At 37.1% G+C, this 7406-nt stretch overlaps 1 long non-coding RNA gene across 1 annotated transcript; it reads right to left on the bottom strand.

Annotated features, from left to right (window-relative positions):
• Positions 1-3075: 3075 nt before the first annotated feature.
• On the bottom strand, positions 3076-5805 carry LOC309845901. Its single transcript, XR_014301583.1, has 2 exons — positions 4190-5805; positions 3076-3972 (listed from the first exon to the last, which is right to left on the bottom strand). It is a non-coding gene; the product is annotated as an uncharacterized lncRNA (long non-coding RNA).
• Between the last annotated feature and the right edge of the window lie 1601 nt (positions 5806-7406).

Raw genomic sequence — 7406 nt, 5'->3', positions numbered from 1 at the left:
GTTCCCAGGTCATGGGTGGGTGCCGCCCTACTGTCCTTTCCAGGGCCACTGACACTCTGAGAGCTATTGCCCAGTCGTGGGTGCAGCCATTTCACCCCTTCAAGGGGACGGTAACCAGCCTGCATGTTCCAGTCCTTTTCCAGGTGTTCAGGCATAGAGCAGTCTCCCTACTGGCTGGCTCATGGTTTATGGCAACCAGAGCTGAGGGTCCCTCCTGGGCTCACTGACCATAATGTTTCCCTGCTCCGCTGCTTGAGCAGTCTATTGGCTCAGGCACCCCCATTCTTTGTGTCTCCTGTGATCCTGAGACCACAGTCACCCACCTAGAATTCTGCCTTTTTCATCCCGAGTCCTTTTCAGAAAGGGATGTCTCTCACTGCAGATTTCTAAGGGTTCCAATTTTGTGCTCTGGTGTTATATCAATTCCTAGTAGCCAGCTTATGGAGGCTCCTTCCCCCTCCATTTATCTTCCAGTATTTTTCCGCAGATTCACAACTCTGAACCTACTATCTTGCAAAAAGCAATCGTTCATCTGTTTGTAGATTTCCAGATATATTTTCTTACATCACACTGAATGCGTGGGTGTCCAAAATGGTTTGACAGATATCCAGCTAAATTCGAGGGACCCAATGAAACAACGTCCCCTGTTCTTCCGCCTTCTTGCCTCCCTCACCTAGTGACGGCATATTTTTAAATTTCGATGAAGCAATGAAAAGCATAAAATATATTAGGAATTATAAAAAATATATTGGGAAATGCTCTCTCTAGGATTTAGAATAATTTGAATTAATAAAATTATCTGGTGTATAAACATGTACTAAAATGAGATATGAATCCATCTTTCCATTTTGTCTTTTAAAAATCAAATTTATTGACATAACTTACATACAACAAACTGCATCCATTTAGTGTTCAATGCATTTGACAGTTGTGTACATTATGAAACCACCAAAACAATAAAAATACAGAACATGTTAATCATTCCCAAAACATTCCTTGTACCCCTTGATGGCCATCCCTCCCTCTACCCCCAGCCCCAGGCAACCATCAATCGGATTTGTGCCACTTCACTACTATTTTGAATTTCCAAAATTTCATATAAATGCAATTATTCAGTATGTGATACTTATGTTTGGCTTCTTTTACTCAAAATGACTTTGAAATTCATCTGTGTTGTTGCACATGTCAGAAGCCATTGCTCTTTATTGCTGAATAGCGTTGCAGTAGTCATTTATGGATAGCCCACATTTTGGATTATTTATTCACTTGATGGACATGTGGGCTGTTTTCAGTTTGAAGCTATTATGAATAGAACTATGAACAATAATCTACAAATCTGTATAGACATCTTTTTGTTACTTTTGGGTTGAATACGGGAGTGGAATGGCTTGGTTGTATGGTACCTGTGTATTTTAACTGTTTAAGAATTTGCAAACTATTATACAAAGTGTTTGTGTCATTTCAAATCTCCTCTTGCTGCAAATGAGTTCCAGTTGCTCCACATTTTCTAACACTTATTGCCAATCATTTTACTTTTAGTCATTTTAATGAGTGTAGAGATATCACTGAGATTTTAGTTAGTATTTCCTTGATGGTTAATGTTGAAAATCCTTTCTTGTCCTTCTTGGCCATGTCACATCTTTCATAAACAATTTGTTTGAGTTTGTTGCCATTTTTTTAAAAAAGATTTTATTTATTTATCAGAGAGAGAGATGGGGAGAGAGCGAGCACAGGCAGACAGAATGGCAGGGAGAGGCAGAGGGAGAAGGAGGCTCCCTGCTGAGCAAGAAGCCCGATGTGGGACTCGATCCCAGGACGCTGGGATCATGACCTGAGCCGAAGGCAGCTGCTTAACCAACTGAACCACCCAGGCGTCCCAGTTTGTTGCCATTTTTTATTGGATTATTTGCCTTCTTACAATTTGGCTGTAAATTTGTTTATATTTTCAGAATACAAACCTTTTGTCAGATATCTATTGCAAATATTCTCTCCCATTCTGTATCTTGCCTTTTCATTTTTGAAAAGCCAAATTTATCATTATTTTCCTTTATATTTCATTATTTATGTCCTATTTAAGAAATTTCTTCCTGGGATGCCTGGGTGGCTCAGTTGGTTGGACGACTGCTTTCGGCTCGGGTCATGATCCCGGAGTCCCAGGATCGAGTCCCGCATGGGGCTCCCAGCTCCATGGGGAGTCGGCTTCTCCCTCTGACCTTCTCCTCGCTCATGCTCTCTCTCTCACTGTCTCTCTCTCAAATGAATAAATAAAATATTTAAAAAAAAAAGAAAAAAAAGAAATTTCTTCCTGTGGTTCTGGTCATTTTAAACAGTTGCTCTGAAATAATATTTACAATTTATTTTATGGTTATCAACTTTCTCCATTTCCTTTTCAAAGTATGTCTTGCCAGGTAATCATTCACTCTAAGTAGTATTCTCTTTCAATTCTATTAATTGATCCAGTATCATTTGTAGTTCTTCTTACTCATTACAAATCTTACGTAAATCTTCTTTTTTAAAAAACTAATATGTAACATATTATTTTTTTCAGGGGTACAGGTCTGTGATCTTATGTAAATTTTCTCTCTCTCTACCTAAGTTTATGTAGGGTTATCTACTGGGGTTTTAAAATATTTTTCTATTTTAAAAGAAAAAAAATGGATAACTTTACAGAGAAAGACAAATACCATATGATTTCACACATATGTGGAATTTAAGAAACAAAATGGATGAATATAGAAGAAGGGAAAAACAGAGAGAGAGAGAGAAAGAGAAAAGCAAACCATAAGAGACTCTGAACTATAGAGAACAAACTGAGGGTAGATGGAGGGAGGTGAGCAGGGGACGGACTAAATGGGTGATAGGTATTAAGGAGGACAGTTGTTCTGTTGAGCACTGGATATAATACATATGTGATTAATCACTAAATTCTATTCCTGAAACCAATATTACACTACATGTCAACTAACTAGATTTTAAATAAAAATTTGAAAAAAAAAGATGATTACTTTATAAATCTTGATGCCTGAATAAATTTAGGCATGCTTTCAGATACAAGAGAAACCTAGAATAGAATGGTTTATGCAAAACCTGTTTATTTCTATCACCTAGCAAGTCTGGAGGTAACTTGCTACTACTGTTGACTAAATACACTCATGACCAGTGTTTCTGATTCTTTCCCCTACAGTTGAGAGAAGGCTGCCACTGTCTCAGGCATCATGTGCAAGGCGGGAAGAAGGGTAAATTGATGGCACAGTTAAATCTATCCTTTCTCTTAGGAAAACAAAGATTTTCCCAGAATACATCGACCAGTGTTTTGCTTTTCCTGACCTAAGTCAATTACCCGGCCACTACCATCTTCAAAAGATGCTAACCAAGTAAGTAGTGAGGGAAAAGCAGTGGAATTGCTCTGCAAACTAACACTGTCTACAGTTGTGAAAGTGGCTATCCATGCACAAGGAAAAAAAAAAAACACTTTCCCAAAAGAAATACAATACACACCAAAAAAATACACTCAAAAAATCTTGTACTATGTGAAGGTTAACTGAGACTAGAAGTTCAGAAACCGAATGAAGACAAAGACACATTTAAACATGTAAAAAAATAAAATCATGTGAATGGGAAAATATATACAAAGTCAAGAGTCAAGCAATAGTTTTCTTAAAGGAGTTATTACCTTTAACATTCAAAAAACTGCCACAAATTAACAATAATCCAAAAAGAAAGATGAATAAATGGTTTATAAAGGCAACTTACAGAATAGCAAATTAAATGGCCAAGAAACATTTAAAGAGGTATATTAATATGTAAATTAAAGTAAGTTATCACTTTGAAATCAGAAAACTTCTCAAAGTTAAAAAGTAACCATTTTTAGTAGAAGGGTGGCTTTATTTACTAATGTTGGAAATATGAAACGTTAGTCTTATCCCATTGATATCTGGTAATTTCTATTAAAATAAGAAAACACAGGGGCGCCTGGGTGGCTCAGTGGGTTAAGCCGCTGCCTTCGGCTCAGGTCATGATCTCAGAGTCCTGGGATCGAGTCCTGCATCGGGCTCTCTGCTCAGCAGAGAGCCTGCTTCCCTCTCTCTCTCTCTGCCTACCTCTCCATCTACTTGTGATTTCTCTCTGTCAAATTAATAAATAAAAAATCTTTAAAAAAAATAAAATAAAAAATAAAATAAGAAAACACAATTCAATCCATCAGTCTCACTGCTAGAAGTAGGTTACAGAAAGAAAGAAAGAAAAAAAGCTCCAGGAGGTAAGGACACGGTTATGACCGTCTGTCTGTCCGTTAGCCCGTTCTGCTCTCCTACCTCTTGAGGGCAGTTATGGGTCATTTTTCCTAATGACAAAAATGAGAATAAACGTGTCACAGTTGGCTGAACAAATTATGACCTGTCCACACCATGGACCTTTTTCAGTAGTTACAAGTTACTGAGTGCAAAATATGCAAAACTGTGTAAATAATCTAAGCCCATCTTAGGCAATGAAAACACACTGATCTGTGTGCAAAGATATTAATGTATCTGTATGATAGGGTAAAAAGAAAACTATGAAGTTGACTATCATTGCTTATCTACTCACAGACTGTGTGGCTGGAGTTGCTATGAGTGGAGAAAGTGCAAAATTCAGGAGATAAAATACGTCACACTCATACGGTTATATGTATGTTTCAGTGTATTTTTTTTTTAATTAAAAGAAAGGCTGTTTTCTTGTGGGGACACTTCTGTCAGTGAGTTGGCATTGTTCTCCACGGGATGGGAACTCCTTTCCTGGGTAATATCCTTTCCTACCTCTATCTGGTCCTCAGAGGAGAGGCAGAAAGCCTTTTCAACCTGTACCTTGCATCCGGAGACTGTCCTTCTCTACCACTAGAGCAGTGCCATGTTCACGTATGTATGGCCCATGCCATCTCATTCACTGGGGAAAGACCGGCTGGTCTCCATTCTGTACAGTGCTCACGCCCATGCTAAACCCTGGTGTCTACACTTTGAGGAATAAGGACACCATAAAGCCCTTGAAAGTGGGAGAAGAAAAGGAAGAAATTTCATTTCCCTTGAACTCTAATATTCATTTTTCTATGATGATTAATAATAGAAAATTAGCTGTCTTACTGATACAATCCAGTTGCTTCTTGCCAACATTGCTAATAAAACTCTAAGAATTAAAAGGTAATTTCAGGGGGACCTGGGTGGCTCAGTGGGTTAAAGCCTCTGCCTTCGGCTCAGGTCAGGATCCCAGGGTCCTGGGATCGAGCCCCGCATCGGGCTCTCTGCTCAGCGGGGAGCCTGCTTCCTCCTGTCTCTCTCTGCCTGCGTCTGCCTACTTGTGATCTCTCTCTGTCAAATAAATAAATAAAATCTTTAAAAAATAAAAGGTAATTTCAATGATAAAACATATTGGGCAAAATGTTAATTTTTAAGTTGGTTAAACGGTTACTATATGTATTTTTTGTACCCCTCCTATTCTTGAAGACTTCTATCCATTCTCTATGTTTGAAACCATTCCTAAGCAAAAAGTTTAAAAAGTTAAGAAAAAAAAAATCAGCTACTGGGCTGGCCTATTTGTCCTCACTGGTTTGAGACATGGGCATGAACTTTAACCAATAAACAAAAGGAAATATATTTCTTGTAAAATTTGCTTCTATTGGGAATACTTCTTCCAGTTTCCCTCCAGTATGAATTTTATGGCATTTTAAGAAAATGATGTATTCTCATAAAACTTATTCTCCTCCACTGTTTATGATGTCTGGTAAGATGTAACTTGTGGATGAAAACTTTTTGACATACAACTCTGTAGTATGAGTAATTTATAACAGGTTCGAACTTAGAGATGTCTTTCTCATTTTCAGGAAATACACAATTTCACTCATGTACAAACACTGAAAACTGATTTCTGAATGAAGCTATTTCCACATGAAGTGCATTTATTTGTCTACTTGCAGCAGAAATTTTTTTTAACTTCCATGTGGGTTCTCTAGTCATTGCTTTTATAGGGTTCTGTCTCCAAAATGAGCTTCTGGGGAAAAATGAGTTTCTAACCTTTGTTTCTCTCATATGTGAATTTGCTGATGTTCAGAAAGTTAACTTTCCAGTTTCAAGATGATTTTCTAGTCATTGTATTCATAAGGTTTCTTTCCAGCATGAATTCTCTGCTGTGTAATGACATAATGATTTGTAAATGAAGCCCTACTCACATTTAGTAAAACAGAAAACTACTCTCTTTTATGAATTATCTGATATATGATTAAATGTTGGTTTGAGTGAAAGTTTTCTTATATTTACTGAATTCACAGAATGAGATTTTTTTTTTTAATTGCTAAAATTATGGGGCACCTGGGTGGCTCAGGGGGTTAAAGCCTCTGCCTTTGGCTCAGGTCATGATCCCAGGGTTCTGGGATCGAGCCCCACATCGGGCTCTCTGCTCAGCAGGGAGCCTGCTTCCTCCTCTCTCTCTAGCCTGCCTCTCTGCCTACTTGTGATCTCTGTATGTCAAATAAATAAATAAAATCTTAAAAAAAATAATAAAGTTAATTTAAGGTACATTTTAATTAAATTTAGATTGTAAAAGTTAGATAGTAAAATTGTTTTTTAGAAAGTTTTGCTGTAAATAAAATGAATTATATTACAGTAGTGGCATAAAAAGATACGTCTAATTCATACTACTCCCCCCGGTAAGGTTTTTGCTGCACATGCCTTCAATCATACTGACCATGGAGTTCCTTCTAAATAAAATTCAACTCTCCCATTTCACCCGTAACTGTCCATCATCCATTCCCCAATCAATGCCCCTTCAAATATGTGGAGGTCCCTCCCCCTGATTGTGCACTCTCTCTCTCTCAAAATAAATAAATAAAATATTTTAAAAAATAAAACGTAAATAAAATGTACCTGGGAATAAAAAGGTTGAGAATCACTATCTCTGTAATCCTTCTAAATTAATCTTCAAAATCCTTATTTTCCAACCCCTGGACTCTTAGTCTTCATTAACTTCACTTCCTATTTATTACCCAAAGGGGGGTTAAAAACACACTATTAAAAAAGAAACATGAGAGTCTCTTAGTCAATCTTCTTTTTGCTAAAGTCTGGCAGCTACCATAATAAAATTTGACACCACCAAAGGTAATTTTCTCTTATGTATCAAAGTTTACAAAATCTTCAAGAAAACAGTAAATGCCTTCACTTTTAGCAACAAAAAAGTGAATGTCACAAATTCAGTGACACAGTGTCACAAATCAAAGCATTTTCAGTTGTTAGTTTGAAAAAATTTTCATTTTTTTAGTTTGAGAAGTTTTGGTAATTAAAAATATATGTATTTCTGACCTCCACACTGCTTAGAAAGGAACAGCTCTTAGTGCACTGAATCTGCTGACAGAGTAGGTGATACAGACCAGTACTTTGAGAACT

Source organism: Mustela nivalis (assembly GCF_964662115.1).
Source record: "Mustela nivalis genome assembly, chromosome: 13".
Lineage (NCBI taxonomy): Eukaryota > Metazoa > Chordata > Mammalia > Carnivora > Mustelidae > Mustela > Mustela nivalis.
This window is presented reverse-complemented; position numbering and strand designations above follow the sequence as displayed.